The 26,064-nt window shown below is 36.7% G+C and overlaps 1 protein-coding gene across 2 annotated transcripts in view; it reads right to left on the bottom strand.

Annotated features, from left to right (window-relative positions):
* The window catches only part of ZBTB20 (zinc finger and BTB domain containing 20), an 807,002-nt gene that overhangs the window by 603,357 nt on the left and 177,581 nt on the right, over positions 1-26,064 (bottom strand). Inside the window, exon 1 of one of the 2 annotated variants that reach the window (XM_057502827.1) lies at positions 21,648-24,870. The exons of the other annotated variant lie outside the window; for it this stretch is intronic. The gene's annotated coding sequence lies outside the window, so the exon portion shown is untranslated. Of the gene's footprint in view, positions 1-21,647; positions 24,871-26,064 lie in introns of those variants that run through there. 2 annotated transcript variants of the gene reach the window in all.

Below are 26,064 nucleotides of genomic sequence, written 5' to 3' on the forward strand. Positions count from 1 at the left end.
TGAAGAAGTAATTATATGCCAGAGTGAAGATAGAGCTGAACAAAGAATGAGCTGATCTGGGAACAGGAGATGGAAAACTGAAATATGTTCCAGATATCCACAGCCCAAATAAATAGACTACAGAACATGCCTCTTTCTACATTTCACCAAGTTTTATAAAATACAATGCTTTTCAGATGGTTTGCTAATCTGATTTCACCCTTCTTTTCTCCATTTTTGCTTTAACTTAAATTTTAAAAAATCTTAATTAGAAGGATGTTTTTAGTGAAAAACACAAAGACTTCATAATATTACATGTATTCTGGATTTGAGATGGCAAAAAATAAAAAATAATTGCAGTGGAGTTTCAATGTTCTTGTTTCCCTGAAGAGCAGCCTTTAAAAACTATCTCATCTCCCTCACCTCTTCTAAAAAGTGGCATGGTTGGGAAAAAGGAAAGTGGGAATCACCCTGCTCAGAGTTTAGGTATTCTAAAGCAGTGGCATTAATTTTATACTAAAGATACAAAATGTTCCATATTCTCCAGTCACTGCGAATGTGGTATGGAGGAGGCAAAGAGAATATATTCTTTGTTACAAATCCTTTCCCCGAGAATCTGGCCTATAATTTAAGAAAACCCTCTAGGACTAGGTAGTATGGCTTAGAAGTGATCATAAGCCCAAACAGATGTTTTTCATTTCCCTTAAAGTTGATGGCTCATTCTTTGATAAAAGTAAAAGCCATATATATAAAAATTGATGTGGTGGCACCTATCAACCAGATTATAAAAAGAAAGATATATTACATTTCTAGAAACTTTTTCTGAAATAAGCTCACTGTGAATATACAAGCATGCATTTTTGCTTATGAAAATCATTTTGAAACTAAAGAAATTCTGAATTTTGGTGATGAGAGATATAAATTCTATTTTAAAGCCAGGGTTGAAGTCTGTTTCTCCATAACATTATAACATGACAAAAACTTCCAAGTTAGAAATGAATACCTGAGCTTCTGAGCAAGTGCATTTTGCTCTATTATTTTTTTAACTAAACTGTACACAAATTGAAAATGGTCTCAGTATGATACTTTATAGAAGACCTTTTTTTTAAAAAAAGAGAGAAAGAATGGAAAGAGAGAGCACAGAAATATACCTATGTCCTGCATGAAGCTTTCCCTAAAGTTACTCTGGAATGGTGAGAAGAGGAGAATGAAAAGACTATACATTTATTTATGCAATAAGTATTTGTTAAGCACTAACTGTGTTCCAGGCAGAGAGACTATGGTTCAAAAATTTGTAAGAAAAATACCTGTTTTGAAGGACCTTATATTCACTGGGAGAGAAAGGGGGAAATATCAGGAAAGGAAACATGCAATTTCCATACAGAGCAAATTCCTGTGACAGGGTAAGCTTAGATTTGAGGAATTCTCGGCAACAAGATTAGAGAAGACTTCCCTGAAAAGGTAATAGCTAAATTGAGACTTAAAGGATAAAGAGGAAGAGGAAGCCAAGGAAGAGTCTGGGGTATGGGTGAGAGAGAAAAGAGTACCTTTAAGGCAACAGGAACAGTATACAGGATTTCAATAGATCAATGGCTTGACCAGATTCCTGTGTTAAGAGAGACAGACAGGGGCAATTACTTAAGAGAGGTAAAAGCCCTAAGGCGGGAGGTTTCAGTGAATGAGGAGTGGACGGATTACTGCTGTATGAAGGCTGAAACTTTTCTGTGGTATTAGGAGGGAAGGAGGAATGGAAGGGTGTGAGTGCAGTGGCTTGTCAGGTACCAAAAAGTTGATCTAATGGTTCTTAGTACAAAGAATACAAATAAGTTACAAACAAGAAGGCAGACTTCATATTTAACATCTAACTAGAGAAAATTTGTATTAAATCTTATTTTCTTCTGAACAGTACTATAGTCATCCGCTGTCATCAACACCAAAAATGATGACGAGGATAACAGTAATAATCTCTATTTGCATAATAGTTTTACTTTAGGAAGAGACTTTCACATGCAACTTTTCATTTGGTCTTCATAATAACTCTTTAAGAAGTAAGGTAAATGCTTTACAATACCTCATTTTATGAAGGAGGAAATTAGAGTCCAAAGAAGGTAAGAGACTTGCCTGACAGCAACATGTAACTGGAGCTAGGTTATTGGCCACCTGACTCGTATTCAGGGCTTGTTTTTAAACGCTCTCAAATAAAAAGAATCCATGATTTACAATGTTTTTCTAAATTTTGTACAAACTTAGAGCATAAAAATCTTATCAACAGCAGAGTAAGACACAGATGATTGGTACATAAGTATGTGATTAACAATTTAGAAGTTGGAAAGATATGTCTGATTTTCAGGGCAAACAGAAAATAAGTCAAAAAATATCTAAGGATTCTACAGCTCCTGGAATTGGCACTTTTACTCATTATTTATTTTTTGTTTCAGGTAATGTTTAACTTTTGAGATTTTCATGACTATAAAATACAACAGATTAATAGCAATAAATTAATCTTCATGTTGTCCAAATAGGATACTTATCCAAGTCCTCACATTCAACTCCTACTATAACTATTTCATTGTACCCAGGACTCCAGTACTAAATCTCCTAGAACAAACACTGATATTTACCTGCTATTTCTGGTATTACATTGTACAGGTTCATCCCATTATCTAAGGAGGTATGAAAATTATAGTAAAAAAACATTTAGTGAAACAAAATAATTCTGAAAACTATTTATACACCATTTGCAAAACTACTTTCTATGTCTGTTATTCACTACTATCACCATAAGATACACATGAATCAGAGTTTTTAAATAATATTGACTTCCTTTTATAAACACCTTTACCCATTGTTAAAGGAATTGGCACCAGTTTATGACACTGGAAAACATTAATCATAGTTTAGAACACAAACTGGAGAAGGATATCATAGGCTACTGAACTATCATTATTATTTGGATTCTCAGAATACATGTAATTACCTAAATTAGAAGACTTCCTTTGCACCAGAAATAACCAAATTTATTTCAGAAAATAAACATGTTGTTTTTGGTGATTTTTAAATTTCAGAACATTATAATTTTAAATAAGGAGATTAATGTAACCATTCAATGGGGATTGATCAATTCATACAAGCTGAATAAACTTCAGTAACAAATTCTTTTTGTACTTTAAAATACTTAAGAAATAAAATTTAGATCCAAATATATATAAGGAATTCCTATTAAGGGGAGTATAAAATACATTTGGAAGAAATAGTGTACTTCCATAAATTACTTTGAAAAGAAAAAAAGAAACACCCACCCCCAAATAACCTATTAATCAGAATAACATAAGAGGACCACTAGTTATACCATGATACAGTGGCTTGTATCAAAATATCCCTCCTACTGAGAAAAACTATAATAGATGAATATAATTAAGCCAAATCCTGGACAGAAGGTAAATATAGTAAGGGGAAACCAATATTTTATCTCAATTTTAACTCTTGAGGCAATTGCAGATTCCGTTTCTAGGGATGAAAAACCAGTAAAACAAACAAGCAGAAAGCATCAACCTGGATACTAAAAAAATTAAACAGAATGTTCAGTGACAAGTTTTTAAGTTCTTATGGCTCAAAGGAAGCAAAAACTGGAGTTTAAGGACCATTTGAAAAGCATTCCAGAATTTTATTTGAATCTCTAAATGGCTCTTCATAGGAGTAAGAACAAAACAGAAAGAGGCTAGCCATCACAAAGATAGAAATCCAACTTCAAATTATCTTAATTCCTGATAAAAGGAAATTAACTTAATCTAATTTTCTGCAGGAAAAAATTTAAATCTTCCTTGGAAAAACACGGTAACATACAAAGCTTCCTCAATTTTTTATATGTCAAGATCATCAGCAAAGCCAGATGTTATGATCAAATAACCAAAAACCAAGAGAAAATAAACATAAACTAAAAAAATGATATAGTTAAGAGAATTATCAGGCACAGACTTTTAAATACTGTGATTAATATGGCTTAAAAAGTTGAGGGAAAACTGAGAACTATTTAAAAAAATTTTAATAATAAAAAATGAAATAACTGGTCAAGAACTCAATACATGGGTTTAACAGCATATTAGACACAACAGAAGAGGGGATTAATGTAATTGAATATAGGTCAATAGAAAATAGCCAGACTAAAATAGATAGAAAAATAATGATAAATACAGGAAAAAAGAAATATGGGACATAGTTAGAAGAAAAAGTATCTAATATACAAATACTTCTAGTTCCAGAAGTAGGTAAAGACAATGGGAAGAAGCAAAATTCAAAACAATAATTGGCAAGAATTTTCCAAAATTGGCAAAAGATATGAAGCCACAGATTCAAGAAGTTCTAAGAGCTCCAAGCTGGATAAACCCAATAGAACTGACACAAAAGGATAGAGTTCTGGGGGCTTTGTGTGTATATGCTGGGGAGATTGTTTTAACCTCCTCAGGCAGTTACTTTACCATTTACATTTTATTTTAAGTAAAAAATAATCAAAGAAGAAACCTTAAGAAAACCAGAGAAAGAAAAATATGTTACTTTCTAAGGAGTAGTAAGTCTGATAGATGATTTTTCATGAAAACAATGGGAATCAGAGGACAAAACAATGCTATCTTAAAGTGTTTTTAAAAAGTAACTATCAACCTAGAATTCTATAACCAATAAATCTATACTTTAAAAGAAAGGCAAATAAAAATTGTCAAGAAAATAAAACAGAAAAATTGTACCAACAGATTTGTACTACAAAGAATACTAAGGGATATCTTTCAGGTAGAAGGAAAACTATCTCAGGCAGTGATATGGAAATTCAGGAAGAAATGAAGTACACCAGAAAAGGTTAATATTTCTGAGTAAATATGAAAGAATATACACAGACAGGAAAAAAAAGTAACAATAATTTCTTACAGGAATTAAAGCACCTGAAGGATTATAATACAAGACAATAGCACAAATGCTGAAAGAAGGATAAATGTAGTTTCCTTGTTGGAAAGAGACAAAAGATGTAATGTATAGTAGGCTTTATTTGCATACCCATTAAAAAAATAAAATATATAATTAGCAAGGCAAAATGGTGGAAAGAAATGAAAAGATTGACTAATAACAGAAATTAAGAAAGGAGAAATGGGAAACATAAAACAGGTAGAAAATTATAGTAAGATGATACAATTAAATCCACAAAAAATATTACTAATGGCATTTAATGTAAACAGACTAAGTATTTTACTTGAATGATAAACACTACCTGACTGCAAGTTAAAAACAACAGTATGTTGTTCACAAGAAACACACCTTAAATATGAACACACAGAAAAGTTGAAAGTAAAAGGATGAATAAAAAGTTTACAAATCAACATCATTTTCTTTTGGAAAGCTAGTATAAACTATACATTATAATCAGTCTAAGGAGAATTTAAGACAAGATTCTAGTACAAGAAAACCATTCTATAATGATAAAAGTTTCTAGTTAACCTACTAGGAAGATGTTACAATCTAAATTTGTACAGAACTAATACTATAACCATAAAGGAAACACTGAGAGAACTAAAATGAGAAATAGACAAATCCACAGTCATAACAGGAAATTTTAATATATTACTCTCAGCAAATGACAGAACATTAAGGTAGAAAATCAAAAGATAAGTAAAAGATTTGAGTGCCAAGGTTTAATAAATTTGATTTATTTGGTATGTATAGAACTACACCCAACAACCGTAAAATACACATTATTTTCAGGTGCACATAGAACTTTTACTAAAACTTTCCTTAAACTGGGTCAGAAAGCATGTCTCAATAAATTTCAAACTATCTAAATCAAGTAGCATACTTTCTGACCATGGTTAATAAAACTTTGAAAATAGTAACAAAATGTTAATTATAAAATACCCAAAATATTTTGAAATAAAGCAATAGACAAATGAAGAAACCCAAAATTTGTTTTTGTAAAGGCAAATAAAAGTAATAATCTTCTGGAAATATAGATTTTAAAGCAAAGATGAAAATGCACAAATAAGCTTAATAAATAAGGAATGAAAAATTGGGTATTCCTATACATGCTAGAGACATTACAAAGATATAATATCACATTGATGAACTTGAAAATCTAGGTGAAAAGGCAGATATTACAAAGATAATAGAGGACATGGTAAATGATAGCAATAAATGTAAAAAATTAGATGGAATAGATAAATCTCTTAAAAACATGTATTATCAAAAGGGGCACAAGAGAAAATGGAAAAAACTGCATATTTAACTCAAAATCTCCCCACAAGGAAAACATCTGGCCCAAATAGCTTTACAGGTAAATTCCTTCAAATATCTTTAAAGCACCAGTCACACATAAACTCTTCCAAGGGTAGAAAATTATTTTCTATGTCATTTTATGAGAAAAGCATAATTATGCAACCAAAACCTGACAAGATCATTTTAAAAACATAGTATTATAGGCTATGCTCTCTTCTTAAATGCAAACAGAAATATATTGAAGAAAATACTAGCAAACTCAATACAGTTCCCTTTTTAAACAAGAAAAAAGAAAACACATCAACATCAAGTTGGGTTTATTCTAGGAAAGTAAAAGTGGATTAACATTTAAAAATAAATTAATTTATCATGTTACCATGTTAAAAGGAAAAAAAGATCCTATGATTTCAAAGATCCAGAAAAGCATGTGATAAAATTCAATACTCCTTCATGATAAACACACACACACACACACACACACACACACACACACACACACACACACACACACACACACACTACTGCCACTGCCAACTAAGCAAGCTGAGATATCAAGAGGAACTTCTTTAATCAGATGGAGGGCATTTACAATTAAATAAATAAAAGAAACAAAGCAAACTTTATACTTATATTCACTATTGTACCAGAGGTCTAGTTATTGCAATAAGTCAAGGAATAGAAACTACTGGTATATTGAGGGTAATAAACTTCCAGTTATAACTTAAATGAATTCTGGGGATGCAATATAACAATACTATATTAGTGAAACATGCTGAGAGTAAACCCTAAATTTTTCATCACAAAAAAGAAATTACAATTATGTGAAGTGATAGAGGTGTTAATTAACCCTACTGTGATAATCATTCCTCAACATATAAGGGTACATAAATCATCACATTGAACACCTTAACTTCCACAGTGTTTATGTCAAATATATCTCAATAAGGCTGGAAAAAATAAAGGTATATGGGGAGGAAAGGTAGAAATAAAACTAATTATTCACAGACAACATGATTGTGTTCTTAAAAACTTTAAAAACCCACAAAATCTAGTAGAATTAATGAGTAAATTTAGCAAGATCTCTGGATACAGGTGAATCAATATATATATATATGAATTATTTTCTTATATCCTAGCACTAGACATTTAAAAAATGAAACTTAGAACATTACCATTTATAAGAGCATAAAATAAAATCAAATACTAGGAATAAATCTAACAAAAGGTATGCAAATCCTCTGCACAGAACACTGTTAAACATTACTGAGATACTAATAAAGACTAAAATAAGTGGGAAATATAATGTATTTATAGACTGAATATCAGTTTTTCCAAGATAAAATGTCAATCAAAATCCCAGAAAATTCCATTTTATGGATAGTGATAAACAGAATTGCTAAAGGAAGTTCTCCAGAAAGAAGGAAAAGGATACTAGAAAGAAACTTTATACATCAAAAATAAAAGAGAAGCAAAGAAATGATGTATACAAAAGAAAACATAATCAACTATTCTCCTCTTAACTTCCTTAAAATGTTTGACAGTTGAAAGCCAACATTGTAACAGTATTTGATGGCATTTTCAATATATATAGATACATGTGGGAATAGGCAGCCAAGATGGTGGCGTGAGTAGAGCAGCGGAAATCTCCTCCCAAAACCACATATATTTTTGAAAATACAACAAATACAACTCTCCATAAAAGACACACCAGAAGACACAGGACAACAGCCAGACTACATCCACACCTGTAAGAACCCAGCACCTCGTGAAGGGGGTAAAATACAAGCCATGGCCCGGGGGGACCTGAGTGCCCCTCACCCCAGCTCCCGGTGGGAGGAGAGGAGTCGGAGCAGGGAGGGAGAGGGAGCCCAGGACTGCTAAACACCCAGCCCTAGCCATCCGCACTGGAGCACAGACACACAGTGCATGTGTGAGGTGCTGGAAACTAGGGAAACAGGACAGTAAGACCTGTGAGAGGGTCTCTGCAGCTGGTGCCCCGGGGACAAAGAAAAGCGAGTGCTTTTTGAAAGTCTTAAAGGGACAGGGACCCCACAGCTGGATGGAAGCATCCCGGGACACATAGCCCAGCAGCTTGGAATCCCGGGAAACTCTGGGCACCCTAACTCCCTGTGCAGCAGGGCAGCTCGGAAGCCCCTCACAGAGATAAACAGCCTCCTGGCCGCTCCCCCTCCAACACGGCTCCGCCATATCGGAACAAAAGCCCGAGGCAGGCCATGCCCACAGCAACTGCAGAGCTAAACTCCATAGCGGCCAGGCAGGAATCAGAGGCCCCGTCTGCGTGCAGCTACCCAGCACAAGCCGCTAGAGGTCGCTGTTCTCCCAGGAGAGGAAGGCCACAAACCAACAAGAAGGAATGGTCTCCCAGCCGTCACTCGCCCCAGCTCCGCAAACTATCTCTATCGCCATGAAAAGGCAGAATCTAAGACAAACAAAAACCACAGAGACAACACCTGAGGAGACAGACCTAACCAGTCTTCCTGAAAAAGAATTCAAACTAAAAATCATAAACATGCTGACGGAGATAAAGATAAATATACAAGAGCTAAGGGATGATGTCGGGAGGGAGATTACAGAAGTGAAACAATCTCTGGAAGGATTTATAAGCAGAATGGATAAGATGCAAGAGGCCATTGATGGAATAGAAACCAGAGAACAGGAACGCATAGAAGCTGATGCAGAGAGAGATAAAAGGATATCCAGGAATGAAACAATATTAAGAGAACTGTGTGACCAGTCCAAAAGAAACAATATCCGCATTATAGGGGTACCAGAAGAAGAAGAGAGAGAGAAAGGGATAGAAGTGTCTTTGAAAAAATAATTGCTGAGAACTGCCCCAAACTGGGGGACGAAATAGTTGCTCAGACTACGGAAGTACACAGAACTCCCAACAGAAAGGACCCAAAGAGGACAACACCAAGACACATAATAATTAAAATGGCAAAGATCAAGGACAAGGACAGAGTATTAAAGGCAGTGAGAGAGAGAAAAAAGGTCACCTACAAAGGAAAACAACCCATCAGGCTATCATCAGACTTCTCAACAGAAACCTTACAGGCCAGAAAAGAATGGCATGATATATTTAATGCAATGAAACAGAAGGGCCTTGAACCAAGGATATTGGATCCAGCACGATTATCATTTAAATATGAAGGAGGGATTAAACAATTTCCAGACAAGCAAAAGTTGAGGGAATTTGCCTCCCACAGACCATCTCTACAGGGCCTCTTACAGGGACTGCTCTAGATGGGAGCACTCCTAAAAAGAGCACAGAACAAAACAATCAACATATGAAGAATGGAGGAGGAGGAATAAAAAGGGAGAGAAATAATTACCAGGCTGCGTTTATAATAGCTCAATAAGTGAGTTAAGTTAGACAGTAACGTAGTAAAGAAGCTAACCTTGAACCTTTGGTAACCACGAATCTAAAGCCTGCAATGGCAAAAAGTACATATCTTTCAATAATCACCCTAAAAGTAAATGGACTAAATGTACCAATCAAAACACACAGAGTAATAGAATGGATAAAAATGCAAGACCCATCTATATGCTGCTTACAAGAGACTCACCTCAAACCCAAAGACATGCACAGACTAAAAGTCAAGGGATCGAAAAAGATATTTCATGCAAACAATAGGGAGAAAAAAGCAGGTGTTGCAATACTAGTATCAGACAAAATAGACTTCAAAACAAAGAAAGTAACAAGACATAAAGAAGGACACTACATAATGAAAAAGGGCTCAGTCCAACAAGAGGATATAACCATTATAAACATATATGCACCCAATACAGGAGCACCAATATATGTGAAACAAATACTAATAGAATTAATGGAGGAAGTAGAATGCAATGCATTTATTTTGGGAGACTTTAACACACCACTCACTCCAAAGGACAGATACACCAGACAGAAAATAAGTAAGGACACAGAGGCACTGAACAACACACTAGAACAGATGGAACTAATAGACATCTACAGAACTCTACATTCAAAAGCAACAGGATACACATTCTTCTCAAGTGCACATGGAACATTCTCCAGAATAGACCACATATTAGGCCACAAAAAGAGCCTCAGTAAATTCAAAAAGACTGAAATTCTACCAAGCAACTTTTCCGACCACAAAGGTATAAAAACAGAAATAAATTATACAAAGAAAGCAAAAAGGCCCACAAACACATGTAGGCTTAACAACATGCTCCTAAATAATCAATGGATCAACGACCAAATTAAAATGGAGATCAAGCAATATATGGAAACAAATGACAACAACAACACAAAGCCCCAACTTCTGTGGGATGCAACAAAAGCAGTCTTAAGAGGAAAGTATATAGCAATCCAGGCATATTTAAAGAAGGAAGAACAATCCCAAATGAATAGTCTAACATCACAATTATCAAAACTGGAAAAAGAAGAACAAATGAGGCCTAAGGTCGGCAGACAGAGGGACATAAAAAAGATCAGAGAAAAAATAAATAAAATTGAGAAGAATAAAACAACAGAGAAAATCAATGAAACCAAGACCTGGTTCTTTGCAAAAATAAACAAAATAGATAAGCCTTTAGCCAGACTTATTAAGAGAAAAAGAGAGTCAACACACATCAACAGAATCAGAAATAAGAAAGGAAAAATCACGACGGACCCCATAGAAATACAAAGAATTATTAGAGAATACTATGAAAACCTATATGCTAACAAGCTGGAAATCCTAGGAGAAATGGACAACTTCCTAGAAAAATACAACCTTCCAAGACTTATGCAGAAAGAAACAGAAAATCTAAACAGACCAATTACCAGCAATTAAATTGAAGCGGTAATCAAAAAAACTACCCAAGAACAAAACCCCCAGGCCAGATGGATTACTTCGGAATTTTATCAGACATACAGAGAAGACATAATACACATTCTCCTTAATTTTTCCAAAAAATAGAAGAGGAGGGAATACCCCCAAACTCATTCTATGAAGCCAACATCACCCTAATACCAAAACCATGCAAAGATCCCACCAAAAAGAAAACTACAAACCAGTATCTCTGATGAACATAGATGCAAAAATACTCAACAAAATATTAGCAAAACGAATTCAAAATACATCAAAAGGATCATACACCATGACCAAGTGGGATTCATCCCAGGGATGCAAGGATAGTACAACATTCGAAAATCCATCAATATCATCCACCGCATCAACAAAAAGAAGGACAAAAACCACATGATCATCTCCATAGATGCTGAAAAAGCATTTGACAAAATTCAACATCCATTCATAATAAAAAATCTCAACAAAATGGGCATAGAGGGCAAGTACCTCAACATAATAAAGGCCATATATGATAAACCCACAGCTAACATCATACTGAACAGCGAGAGGCTGAAAGCTTTTCCTCTGAGATTGGGAACAAGACAGGGATGCCCACTCTCTCTACTGTTATTCAACATAGTACTGGAGGTCCTAGCCATGGCAATTAGACAAAACAAAGAAATACAAGGAATCCAGATTGGTAAAGAAGAGGTCAAACTGTCACTATTGGCAGATGACATGATATTGTACATAAAAAACCCTAAAGACTCCACTCCAAAACTACTAGAACTAATATGGGAATTCAGCAAAGTTGCAGGATACAAAATTAACACACAGAAATCTGTGGCTTTCCTATACACCAACAATGAACTAATAGAAAGAGAAATCAGGAAAACAATTCCATTCACAATAGCATCAAAAAGAATAAAATACCTAGGAATAAACCTAACCAAGGAAGTGAAAGACCTATACCCTGAAAACTATAAGACAATCTTAAGAGAAATTAAAGAGGACACTAACAAATGGAAACTCATCCCATGCTCTGGGCTAGGAATTAATATCGTCAAAATGGCTATCCTGACCAAAGCAATATACCGATTCGATGCAATCCCTATCAAATTACCAACAGCATTCTATAACGAACTGGAACAAATAGTTCAAAAATTCATATGGAACGACCAAAGACCCCAAATAGCCAAAGCAATCCTGAGAAGGAAGAATAAAGTGGTGGGGGGGATCTTGCTTCCCAACTTCAAGCTCTACTACAAAGCCACAGTAATCAAGACAATCTGGTACTGGCATAAGAACAGAGTCACAGACCAGTGGAACAGAATAGAGACTCCAGACATTAACCCAAACTATTTCCAAGCCAAATAATGGTCCACTACAAGGAGGACACACTGAAATCATTAGGGAAGCTTTTTTTCCAAATTAACCTTTACTTCCCTCAGCTGAGAAGAGTGGACTGGATTTAATTAGTATAATCACTTCAGGTGAAGTCACGAAGAAACTTAAGGTATAATGTTAGGCTTATCTTCAGTAATGTTGCCCCTTAAAAATACTCTGAAAAGCCATTATTCTGACAATGTTCTGAGTAGCCAATAACTGGGTTAACTTTATATAACCATAATAAATTGGGCACTGCACCAAAACAGTCACGCCACTTGACCCCTCATTTGCTTCAGTCAACAATATGCAGACCCAATGTGCCAAGTCACCACCCCACGACTTAGGGATGACTCACTCTGACAGGAAGAGCAGACTGCTTCACTCTCTTCTCATTGAACCCTGTTCATTTTAACATAATCAGAGTTCAGTATATGCACCACAGAGGCAACTTGGAGTTTTTGGGATGCAGATGCCATGAGTGATCTTTGACAGTGTTCTCCATTTCTCTTTCCTCATTGTCAGGGCAATAGATGGCACAGGCAGCAGTCAGGATCTATGCCTCGACTGCTGACAAACAGGCCTAGGCCTCTCCTAAAAAGAAATTTGACCTAATCACATATGGAAATTCTGAGCCCTGCTTAGGGTAAAAGAAAATCAAGTCATGTTAGAGGCAACTCTTCAGTTATTTTGTCTTTTATCCTATGCTTACCAGGATTGCTATAACATGGCTGTATAAAGATCTCTATCACATAGTTTTTCAAACTCCAGGGTATACTGTTATTGGTCTCGAAATTAAAATAGTTGATTGTAGACTTTAAAAGAAAAGGAAAAAATATGTCAAGATGGGATAAGATGGAATGAGATAAAATAAGATAGAATAGAAAGTACTTGGCCTCACACATACAAAGGGAAAATATTTCTCTACAGGAATGCTATTGGCTTTGGGAGCTAACCAAGTCTCCTTTCTAGCACATATTACAAGACTCATAGTCATCACAGTCCCCGACACACACAAAATTATAATAGTGCTCGCCAGTTACTGTAACAAACACACATTTCCAAATGCTACCTACGTGATATCACCCTCTATAAAGAAATCTGAATACATAGACAAAAGGTCCCTAGTTTAATTCATACCTGATGAGAAGCAAGTGTTTCAAAATATTCTTTTGTATTTAGAGCTTGACCTCCAATGGAGATCACTTTGCACTGTTCTAACTACTTCTGCAAAGTAAGTCTTCTGTTCAAAGAACCCATCAATCTGACACTAAATTCATTAATAAAATGAAACAAAAAAGAACATAACATATTTTGCTATTAATGGAGTTCCACACATGTCACTCTCCACACAATGTACTATGGACTCATGTCCATTCGAGTGTCTCCACAAAAGTATCTCTGTTTTTCAATACATAGCATTTCAGGAGTGAGGTTTTCCTTAAAACTCCACAACACTTACTTTATAAAGCTCCTTTCATGGCTAAACTTCAGGAATTTTCACTGTCAATTTATACAGACTGAGTATTTATTTTTGGTGGATCCTCTATTCTACAGACAACATCCAATAAGGAGAAACCATGGTTTCTGGTCTAAAGAATTTATGTTGTCATGGTTTTAGAGTGAAGATATTTCTTAACTTTCTGTGACTTACTTTGTGTTAAAGTGATAAACAGCTCATAAAGATTCATCTTCCATCCTTCCCACAAAATCAAGGAACAGTATAATACATAATTTTAAAAAATGAGAATAAAGTCAGCTGGTAGCTTCCTATTGGAGCACAATATTTACACTTGCACTTGAGTTGGGGAGATTTTCTTTTTCACAGCAAAATATTATCTTTACAGATTTTTAAAACTTACTTTTCCCAAGTTTGAAACAATAGACATTTTGGAGCTATAAAGAGAAATAATCTGAATTTATATATTACCCAATGTGGAGAAGTTGGGGTTCCTATGGCCAGGATCCTCACTGAACTTAAACCACCTGATGATGTAACTGGCCTGTTGCTAGGCTACCACTTCCACACCTTTAGGCAATAAGCTATTATTGCGCTATATAGAGAGCTCGGCCCAGTGCTCTGTGCAGGGGTAGAGATGCTAGGGCTCAACCTACCGCCGGGAGAATAAACTGGGTAATAAACGTTTTCACCCCAAAGAACGTTTGCTGTCAATTTCTTTGGTCAGATTGAATCCATAGCAAACTTTCCCTGGGCTGAAACACATTGGCAAGACAATTGGCAAAAGTTGGCAGGGTTCATTGTTGACCAAGGAAAAAGGCTGCCCTTATGGGAGGGGTGCTTCAGCGGGCTGCCCCTGTGAGTGGGGAGACAGTGGGTTGTCCCCCAGTGGGTACGTGGTCGGAGGTGGCTTGCCTCCTAGAGGGCTGGGCCTCACTCCAGGACTGGAGGTAAGGGGGGGTGATTCCTGAGGCAGTAGGGGTAGCCCTTGATATAGTAAGCAGGTCTTTTGACAGGCAGTGTCCGTGAGGCAGCTGTGGGTTGGCTGCTTCTCACAGTATTAAAAAAGTCTACAGAAGAGAAGGACATACTCCTAAAAAAGACCCAACAAATGGCGGCAAGAGAACACGAGCTGCAAACTTCTGTGAATTCCCTGAAGAAGGAAATGGCATTGATGTGAGAAAAGGCAACACAAGAATGCCAGCAGCAAGGTGCCTTTGAAGAGGTAACAAATTCCTTACAGAATGAGACCGCAGCACTGCCAGGTGCTCTGAAGGAGGAAGAGGCCATCAAGGAAAAAGACAAACTCCTGGGGGAAGCACAGGCAGAGGTGGCACGAGAACATCAGCTGCACAGCGTTGAGCTGAAGGTAAGAGAGCTTCTGAAGACTGAGGTAGCATTGTTGCAAGGCACAGTAGAAAAGGTAATGGTTGTAGCAGAGGAGGCACTCAGGGGAGGGGAGAGAAAGGTGCCATCAGCCCCAGAAATGGAGGAGCTGGGGAAGGATGAAGGAGTGGTGTCAGAGGCACTGGCCCCTCCTATACTGAAAGCACGCCCAGTGGTTGTAAAGAAAATAAATACTCAGCAGCTGAAAGTTCCCCAAGGAGAGGAGCAGCCCCCTCCCCAGGTCGTGGAGCACTCTATCATCTGCCCCTATACTAAGGCTGAGCTGGTGGATTTGGGCTCCCAGTTTAGGCAGAAGCCCTCGGAGTCAATAGCAGCTTGGCTCCTGCATCTGTGGGACTTAGGCGTGGATGGAATTGTTCTGTAAGGATCAGAGATGGGAAAGCTGTCTTCCCTGACAGTGCAGCCTGCCTTGAGGCAGCAATTACAAAATGCACATCAGATCCCAGGGAGTCACTCCCTCCTCGATTAGCTTATGGTTGCACTTCGTGCTGTGTGGCCCAATCCAGGTGATCTGCCATCCTCTTCTGTTAGATGGCAGACGTATGCTGAGCTCCAACAGGTGTTACAAGAGCTAGGCATAAGAAATGCCATCTACAGTACAGAGAAATTGGTCCAGATACATTGGTTAGAAAGAAAGCCTGTCTCTAATGTAGCCCAATGGTTACATCAGCATTTGTTGCATGTAGGGCAAAAGACAATGTGGACTGTAGCCCGTTGGTGGGGGTTACTTTTGACCTTTGGAGAAGTTAGTAGAGCCCCGCAGGAGTGTGTCGTGTGCTCCAAAAGGGACTTACACCGAGTTCCACAGCAACATGGGACAATAGCTAAGGGGCCTATACCCCTCATCGGGTGGCAGATAGATTATATTGGGCCTCTACCTGTGTCAGAAGGATATCAGTATGTTATGACTTGTGTGGACACAGCTACTGGGCTTCTGGTTGCTTTTCCTACCCGTTGTGCAAACCAGCAGATGATCAAAAGCGGCCTGGGTATCTCTTTGCTGCCTATGGCCGACCACAAGTAATTGAAAGTGATCAGGAAACCCATTTTACTGCACATTCACTGCAAGAATGGGTGCGACAGCTGGGAATCAAATGGAAGTTTCATGTGCCATACAATCCTATAGCAGCAGGCATGATAGAGAGGCACATGGCTTGTTAAAATCCAGACTAAAATCAGATACCAATAGTCTGCAGGGATGGTCAGTCCGCTTATGGACTGTGCTATGGCATTTGAATGAGAGATCCTGAAAGGGAGCCCTGAGCCCCATAGACATGTTAACACACATGGCTGCCTCCCTTATACAACTGCAAGTACAAACCAAGGAAGGATCCCTGAAGCCAAGGTTTGGCCACCAGAATAAAATCTTACTGCCAGCCCCAACTGCACTGAACCCCGGAGACTCCATTGAGTGGACGTGGCCTTGGACCTTTCCACACATGGACCGACAATGGCTGGCTCTCCTGGCACCTTGGGGACAAGGCCTGGAAGCTGGCCTCCTGTGTATTCCTGGAACAACAGTGGAGTGGCCGCCAAAGGTCACAGTAGTATAACCTGAATGGCCAGAAGGTAGGAGCATCTTACCAGGAAGTTTGTTTTATCATTATGGCCAGTGCATGCACCTCCAGTAGCACTATACATAGACCCTTCCGTAACCCCCACAGGGAAAGGAGTAAAAGTATGGTATACTAGACCTGGAAGGGACCCCCTTCCTGCTACAGTCCTGTCATAGGACCGCTCTATTGCATGTATCCTACCTGATGGAGAAGATTTGCCTAAGGTGGTGGCATTAAAACGTGTCTTATCACCCCTAAAGTCTTTGTGGATTGGGAACCTCCTCTGACTTGAAGATTATTATAATTTTTGTTACCTGTGTTAAAATCTTGTTGTATTTTAATTTTTGTTATTATCTCTAAGTTGTTGTTTTTCTCTGTTGCTATTGTGGAATCTGGTTACAGTGCTCCAGCTTACTCGCACAGGGACCATTGGGGAAGATTGAAAGCGTGTAGACTGTAAGGTGAGAATCCTGGAGGGATGGAGTGTGGGGGAGCTGGGTTCCTATGGCCAGGATCCTCACTGAACTTAAACCACCTGATGATGTAACTGGCCTGTTGCTAGGCTACCACTTCCATACCTTTAGGCAATAAGCTATTATTCCACTATATGGAGAGCTCTGCCCAGTGCTCTGAGAGGAGGCACAGACCCTATTGCTTGACCTACTGCTAGGAGAACAAACAGGATAATTAACCCTTTTACCCCAAAGAACGTTTTGCTGTCAATTTCTTTGGTCCAATTGAATCCATAGCAAACTTGCCCGGGGCTGAAACCCATTGGCAAGACACCCAAAAATGGTTAATACTGCACTTGAATGTTTCACAAATTCTCCTATTTCTGGTGAGTTTCAGATCAAAGTGTGTAACCGAGATTGAAGGAGACCAAAAACTAAATTTTACAAATGCTCTGAATTACTCAGCTCTTTTCCTACCAGAACTCCACAAGGAACAGAACTGATCTCCCACTTCCCCCCTAAAAAGTACCAGTGGACAATTAGAGATACAAGCAAACCTTAAAGGAATGTCCTTAAAACAGAAAATCACAGAGGTTGCTCAAACGTTTGCCTTCAAATATTTTGTAGTATATGGGTAAAATCTCAAGAATTAAAAAAAAAAAAGAGCACAAAGGAAAAGGGGGAATGAAAAATATCATCCTGTATGTTTAAATGATAAAATGAACAAAAAAGTATAAGAGAAAAGACCATTTATTTTTTAAAAGGAAAGATTGCTCAAATGAATAATGGAAGGCCACATAGTGGAAGGTCTATGGGAATATTCCAGGTATATTGCACATTACAACTATTCAGTAAAATTTATCCAAAGGGAGAAAGAAAAATTCATTAGATATCAGATAAGGTAAATAAATAAGAAAAGTGAGGCCTAATTTGCAAGTGACACCACAAATAAAGCCAAGTAGATTTTCTTTTTTTTGTTTTAGATTTTTGGTATTTTTGTATTCCATGGGAAATGTCAGCTAGTAGTAAGTAGGGAAATTCAGATTGTTTTTGCTAAATTATATAAGAGAAAATATGTATATATACATACACATATATACATATACTAGGAAACATTGAGACTCCCATGCTTTAAATATATTTTGAAGCACACAAAATAGGAGGTTCTAGATTAAAAATAAGAAAATATAAAGGACATTCTAAAAATTAGTAAGCCAGATGTAGATGAATCACTAGCATCAAGGGGGACACTGATTGAGAATAAATCTATGCCCCATATAGCTAACTGATCATTTTCACTTGAATACTGAAAGTACCCTGGCCATGTGACCCAATCACAAAAAGAAGGGATTAGAAGCAGCCTTGGGAACCAAAGGCAAACAAAGGGAATGTGTACAAAAGGTTAAGATCCCCCAAAAGCTTAAGTTCCACTTGGTTAATTGAGCCTCTCACATCTGGGCTTCTTGTGGGGTTAAATAAACATCTGTAAGGGCAGTAACCAGAATACACAATCTCTTCAGATTTTCAAAAAGCTTTTAATAAAATTTCATAACAAAAACTGCAAAGAAATTTTAAGTAAACATGAAATTAGGAATATGTATTTCCACAAGTATGGAATTATCTTAAAATAGGAAGCAAAGTATGAAGTGTAGATGTGGAAAAGACAGATAAAAATTTTTGTAAAATATGACTACAGAATTCAATGTTATCTGCACATTGTTTAGAGTTCACTATCCTCTGCAGGTCATAAAATATCCAACCACAGAATCATGGAATCCTAAAGAGCTGGGATGGCTCCCCATATACTACAGATTAAGAAACTGAGATTTGGGGCTAATAATTGCCCAAGATTAAAACATAAATATCAGGAAGATTTTTTAAGATATACAAATTAGAACAAAAGTTACCATATGAGCTCCCCTGTGGGCTCGTATTGAGAATTACACAACACTAGCAATAAAGAATGCATGCATGACTTCTGTGTTTAAATACAACCTTTGAAACATTCTGCCCCAAAAAGACGTTAAAAGAATTGTAGTACATTCCCTGAAAATATCTCAATGTGTTGTAGCTATAAAGATGTCCAAAATGCTGGGAATCAACAGAAATGCTTTGGATCCACCCTAGGAACTCCAACATTTAATAGCTGGATATAGAAGAATATGTCTGCAATGGAGATATCAAGGGAATGACAAAGGATACAGGAAGAAAATCAGGAGAACATGATGCCATGGCAAAAAGCATTTCACAAAGGAGGAAGTGGTAGACAAGGGCAAATGTTCAATGAGATCTCAATAATAGTTTGATGAAGTAATAGAGGTCTCAGCAACAGACAGGATGAAATAATGAATGGATTGGTGAGGAAATGGAAAGACAGTATAAACATCTCTTTGGAGAAATTTGAGCATAGCCAGGGAAATAGAGAGGGCAGTAGCTAGCAGCATTTTCTATCTTTATAAATGACACTAAAACTAACCAAAACCAGGAAGCTGCCTCATATATGACTCCTCCATCACCCTCCATAGCGATGTCATCATTACATAGTATAGCTTTTATCTCCGCACTCCAGAATATATCATATACCACATTCATCTTCTAATAAACCACAAATGGTGATAGGATGAAATCCAACCTCCCTGGTACAGGATTTACGGCCTTTTCTAATCTGACCAATATTACCCATCTAGCCTTACTTCTTACTCCCACCTTAAGATGCAGCCATACTGAACCAGCTGCCATTTCTGAATAAGCCAGGCTCTCTCTGGGCCTTCCTGCATGCTGTTACTTTTTCCTAGAATGTTCTTCCCCAGTGCAATCACAATTGCCCCCTCAGCCCTTCATCTATCAAACTCTTACTCATTCAAATCTCTATTCAAGCATTGTCTTTATGAATCCTTGATTTCCTAAGTAGATTTCATGTTCCCATAGTAACATTTTTAGGCCCCTCTTAAGGTATTAATATTTATAAAATGCTATTGTGTTTAAGACCCCAGTAACCCATAGGTCAACCTGTAGCAAACACCTTGTATTTTCATTTTGTATATCTCTGTGCTTCACACATGGTTGCACTAATGTTTTTTTTAGTGAATGAAAGGATGAATTTGTTACTAAAGACAGAGTACAAACCCAAATCATAACTAGCTTTAGATTAGGTCATAGGTGGGTTATACATAATTACTAGGGAATTCTAGTGATTTGTGAGCCACAGGTGAATTTATTCCTTGAAAATTTTATGTATTTGAAAATTAAGATGAATCATATTCTAATGTAAAAAAAGTTCACTGGACTACCTTTCAATTTGGTGACTCTCCTCACTGACCTCAGCTTGTCCACATTTAAAGCAAGAATCACCTAAATGCACTGCATACATGTAATACTCGGAGCACTAACAAGGAAATAAAGTTATAAATGATACAGACCCTGCTCCCTTAATTCATAAACTGGTGGGTAGTTTAAGACATGCGAAAATATGCTGCTTTGAACCACCTTCAAGTGCTATTTGGGTAATAAGTGCCTTGTAAGTAGCAGAAAAGCTATATAGAATGATCCTGTCTTAAATGAATGGTTTGGTTACTGCCGCTAAAATGAAAAGACATTTCATCTAGGTTCAAAGCCAAGGACTCTCTTCACTCCAGACAAAGACGATCTCTCCTATTTTAAATAGAAGTTTTAAGTATCCCCATACTTAGAGATAGTAGAATGGCCACAGGTAAATCACTTTGTCTATCTTTCTAACATCCAACTAAAAAATGTATAATAGAAAACAGTAGAAACTAAAAACAAATGCGAGAAATAAACGATTTTTCAAAGAATTCATTTTAAGTATTTCTAGTTACAAAACACTCTGTCCTTTCCCATTGCTATGCAGGATAGATGGGCAATTAGGAGTTTCATGATTGTTCATGGCTCATTCAGGAAACTGCGCTTCCTTCTACATATGATTAAATACCAAACTTAGCATTTTTCTTTTTTTCTTCCTGGGGGCTTATATGTTATTTGGGGGTTTTGTGTTTTTTTGCTGGGTCCCCAAACTCAGTGTCTGCTAACATAAAATAGGAAGCTATGATAAGAGTAGAGGGAAATTCTGAGATTATAAAAATCTCCATTTTATTTTCTGTATTTAAACTTCAAAATATTAAAAGCTAAATTATCAATTGATCAAACTATTTTCTAGGATCTTTGGCTCTTAGACAAGCACTATACAAATAATTATTGACTTGGGGGAGGTTAATTTAAAAAGACACCTCAAGGTGGTAATTTTGATATCTATTTTCTCTACTTTGAGAATCACTCTTCTTATCCTGCCATTTAATATATTGCAGCAGTAGTGACTCACCTATTTTCTTTTCAATAGTATTATTCTTTGGACTTAAAATTTTATCCCAAGCTGTAGAAAAAAAACAATATATGACAACTGGTCAGTCTCTAGAAGTACAGGCCCAGTGAATTTAACAGGAGATTCAATATTACCCATAATCACACTTTTTTCACCATAATTCTGTCAGACCTGTGATAAGCCTGGGAGGAAGACCTCAAAAGAACTTACTCAGAGCTGTCCTCTTTCAGGATGAAAAGTAAAAAGCATCTGGTTTGCAGTGGGGCTATACAGAACTTGCAAGACTTCTGCATTTTAGATTAATCAGAGATTTTTCCAGAAGTCTAAAGATGATTATGCATATTAAAAATAACAGGAAAATCATATATCTATCCAGCTCTATAAGCCAAGGGAAAAACAATTATCTGAAGAGATGCCTTATAGGGCCATTGTTTCACATGATAAAACAAAGAGATAAGGGGGACAAGCCTCAGAAGACTTGGATCATTTGAATTGTTCTGATGACTCTTCTTCAAGGAAAAAAGCGGGCTCCATTTCTGTTTTTAAAAATCCAGAGTGTCTGTAATAGTGCAACTAATGACAACCTTCCCTTTATTCTCACTTAAGAGGAAACCCTATAATAAGAGCTTCCCAAAATGTCAAATAATACTTGTCTCATAACAGGGCTTCTTTGTTCATTCACCATGTCTCTTTTGATATGCACAGATAATAAAAGTTCATGTAAAACTAAAGGTAATATAGAGCAGAAGCCAACACTAATTCTGTATAAATATGTCTGATTAATAAGAGTGCCATTGTTATGGTTATTTCATAATGTCACGATTGTTACAAGTACAGAGGATAGAAGTACTCTTACTCTCACTGTTTTTGTTCATCCTCTGTCATCCAACCAGTTTGAGAATTTTTGCTCAATGGAGGAAATGAAGGATAGATTTGTCCATTAATTATTTTTGTTTCATTAGTTCATCTCATGAGCTGTGAAAGTAGCTTTAAATTCAGGGGAAAAAAATTAGAGGTTTTATTCTAAAATTAAACCTCACATCTTCTAAGAAAAAAATGAATACATGCTCCAGGCTTAATTTCTAGGTTCCCTTTTTCCACACACACAGTTCCTGTATTACTCTTGTGCTTGTGAGCACTGGAAGATAAAATTTAGCATGACAGCACTAAGACCTGGTTAGAAGTCTGACATGTTCAACCTAAACTGTTGTTTAATATGACAACCATAAGCAAGGCTGTGCAATAGGATTCAATTCCAAAAACTAGAACCCCGCCCTGGTGAATTAGTAAGATAGTCTAGAAATGAGTATATGGATCCTTATTGGAAAGGAAATAGAGAACAAGTAATAGATAACAGCATACATTCACAGGAAACAGGCGGATGGACTTTTGAAGACGATTCTAAGGCCGGGTAGGTAAGTTTGTATTGTCATTACTTTGCTTTTCTCTTTAAATTCTTATCTTCCAGATCCTGGCCTCCTCCCTTGGGGTAGCAGTATAATATAAAAACTTCACAGTTGATCTTAAATTTACCTGACATTTTTATATCCTTCACAACATACTCTTTAGATTGCACCCAAGAAGGAGATTATTAAATAGTAGCAGGAGACCGGTGCTGGACCATTTTGACTGAACGAAAAACAGGACTGTGCCTTCTCTCTGACATATCCAACAACATTTATACAATCATTATAATCAATTTCATAAATAAAGGGCTATTAATGACTAGGGGGGAAAAAGGAAAGAGATTCCATTTCTCTCAAATCCCTTCATCCTCTCTCCACACCCCACAATAGCTTCAGCAATGGCAGTAGCTACGCATGAAAAAGAATGGACTCCGCTAATCTGGAGTCTCCTGTGAAGCAGATTCTGTCAGTCAGAAGACAAGGACACATTTCTGTGATTATTTCAGCCTGGTTTTTGTAGTAATTAGCCAGTTTCATTTTGCAGGGGCTGGCACTGCTCACAGCTCACTTATTCTTTTTAATTTAGGCTTTTCTCTCCTTTTTATAAAGTAAATTTACATATTTTTGGTCTCTCAATCCCTTCTATGTTTTATTTATGAATATAGCCCTTCTTGATGGTAACTTTAATGTGAGAGAGGTAGTAATTAATGTCCCAATCTGCTAGGTTAATCCCTTTCCACACTCTCTACAGAGAAGTTTAAGGTAAGTAACAGTTTACAGTCAATATTAGGTTTAATTACGCTTAATGAGAGTTAGTGTCTCTGTTTACTAACTGCATTTAGGTGTGTGTGGATCCTAGATGAGTTTTCCCTTGGCCTCATTCTGATTTGTTAATAGTGCCACTGTGGACTGTATACTCAGTGCTTAAAATCTATAAAGCTGCTTCTGGAGAACAAAGCAAGGCAGGCACCTGTTTCAGCTGAGACACCATTAAATGAGTGCAGCTTTCACACAACCACATCTTACTTTGGGAAGGGAACTATCATTTTATAATGCTTTCCAAACAGATCCATATAAGAGGCTAATTATTGCCTAAATTTCAGATCCTGGGTAAGTCTATACATATGAAGCTGTTTCAAACTAAGTACCATCATCCATAGTGGTAGTATAAAATTATAGAGTACTAAACACTTCTAAGACTTCCTGTATAAATCATTCAATGTTTTCATTACAAATGTTAAGATCTAAAATTGCTTTGACAAGTCACTGGTTTGATCCCTTTGGCCTAAAAAAATGTCTTTTGTCTTCCAACATATAGGACAAAAGTTCTGTTCCTTTACTGAGCTGTAAAAATAAGCACCAAAACAAATACCCAGACCTAAAGGATGCCATGTAGTGACCCAGAGGAAATTTAGTACACATATTTTTTAACAGATCCCTTTTTTGCTATGTTTGTGTTGCAAATAAATTTTGAGTATCATTGGTGACATAGTTCCTCCAAGTTCAGTAAACATATATTGAGCACCTGGTCTGAGCTAAATAGAAAAATGAACAGGGCATAGTCCTTTCCCTCAAGAAGCTTACCATTTGGGAAAGGAGACAGGCATAAGTAAAAACTAACTATGACACAATATAAGTACTATACTCATGTGAGTAAATGTGAAGGAGACACTAAGAAAATGTGTGCTGACCTTATTAGAGGATAAATAAGACCTCTAATAAAAACTATGACATAATATAAGTGTGTCATAATAAAGGATAAATATTAGAGGATACATAAGACCTCCACTAGTGAGACAACATTTTTCTGGACCACTTGAAGGTCACAGCAGGCTGAGTGAATAGCAAGAGCAAAGGCATAAAGCATGGCGAGCCACAGTGTGTTAAGAACACAGCAAACTGGGCAGTGTGGGCAGGAAGAACTGTGTGCTTAGGGGAAGGCAGAGAGGCGGAACGGGGAGAGTGAAAGAGAAGTACAGAAATTAAGGGCTCAGAATGTAGATTGGGACCAAATGAAGAAAGAATTTCAGTGTCACCCTGTATTAGCCTTTAAGTAATATGAAGAACATATTGTGAGGAGATATCTTTACTTAACCAAGATGATGTCATATAAACCATGAAAATTAAACTGAATTTTTTTAAGCCTATTGATCTCTGAAAACTATTTTCAAATTTCAAAACTCCCATGATGTACTTATAAGTTCTCACATTTACTGATAGTAATTGGTTTTTTGCCAAGGGAAAATAAAATTCCTAAAATAAGTCTATCTAAAATATTGGGTGATTACATACTAATGGAGGCTAGTGGGGAGAGAGGCTGGTAGATTTGGATCCCAGGGCACCCTGGAAAAATCTACAAATGGTTAAATGTACTTCGTGAAATAAAAATTTGCTTATGATTAGTTTCAGAAAATTTTTTCTTTTGAAAATTCGGCAGTTAGTTAGTATATCCTGACTTTATTCTTGCTTTTAGAAGTAAGAAAAAGAGAAGTACACATTTCCTTATAAACCACAAACTAATGGGTCAAAAAGAAGAAGAATGCAGTCCAAACTCTATACTTACTCAAAAAAAGATCCACACATCTAGATATTTTTCTGCACTTAGCTAAACTGACCTTTGCTATGTCCTTTCCATCTTAGTACCTTTGGCTATGCACATTTATGAAAACAACTTGACCAGTTTATATTCTCCCCAGCAATATTACTTCAAACTATCTAGAAGAACTTCAAATTACTGTCAGACCCTGGGCATTCATAGGCACCTACTTCTGTATCTCTCTCTGTTCAAGGAAAAGAAAAAACCTAGATTCAAATAGTAATAAAGTCTTTCCTACCCTGATAAAATATATTTGAAAAGTCATACTCATCCTGATACCAGAGTTACATAAATATGATCTTAGTGTCAATTCACAAATTATATAAAAATCTCTATAGGCATGCACAACAGAGTTAATGTACTAGTAGAAATATGCATAAATATATTTGAATATAGTATGAATAAGCAAGTCAGC

This window comes from Manis pentadactyla, chromosome 1 (assembly GCF_030020395.1).
Source record: "Manis pentadactyla isolate mManPen7 chromosome 1, mManPen7.hap1, whole genome shotgun sequence".
Taxonomy (NCBI): Eukaryota; Metazoa; Chordata; class Mammalia; order Pholidota; family Manidae; genus Manis; species Manis pentadactyla.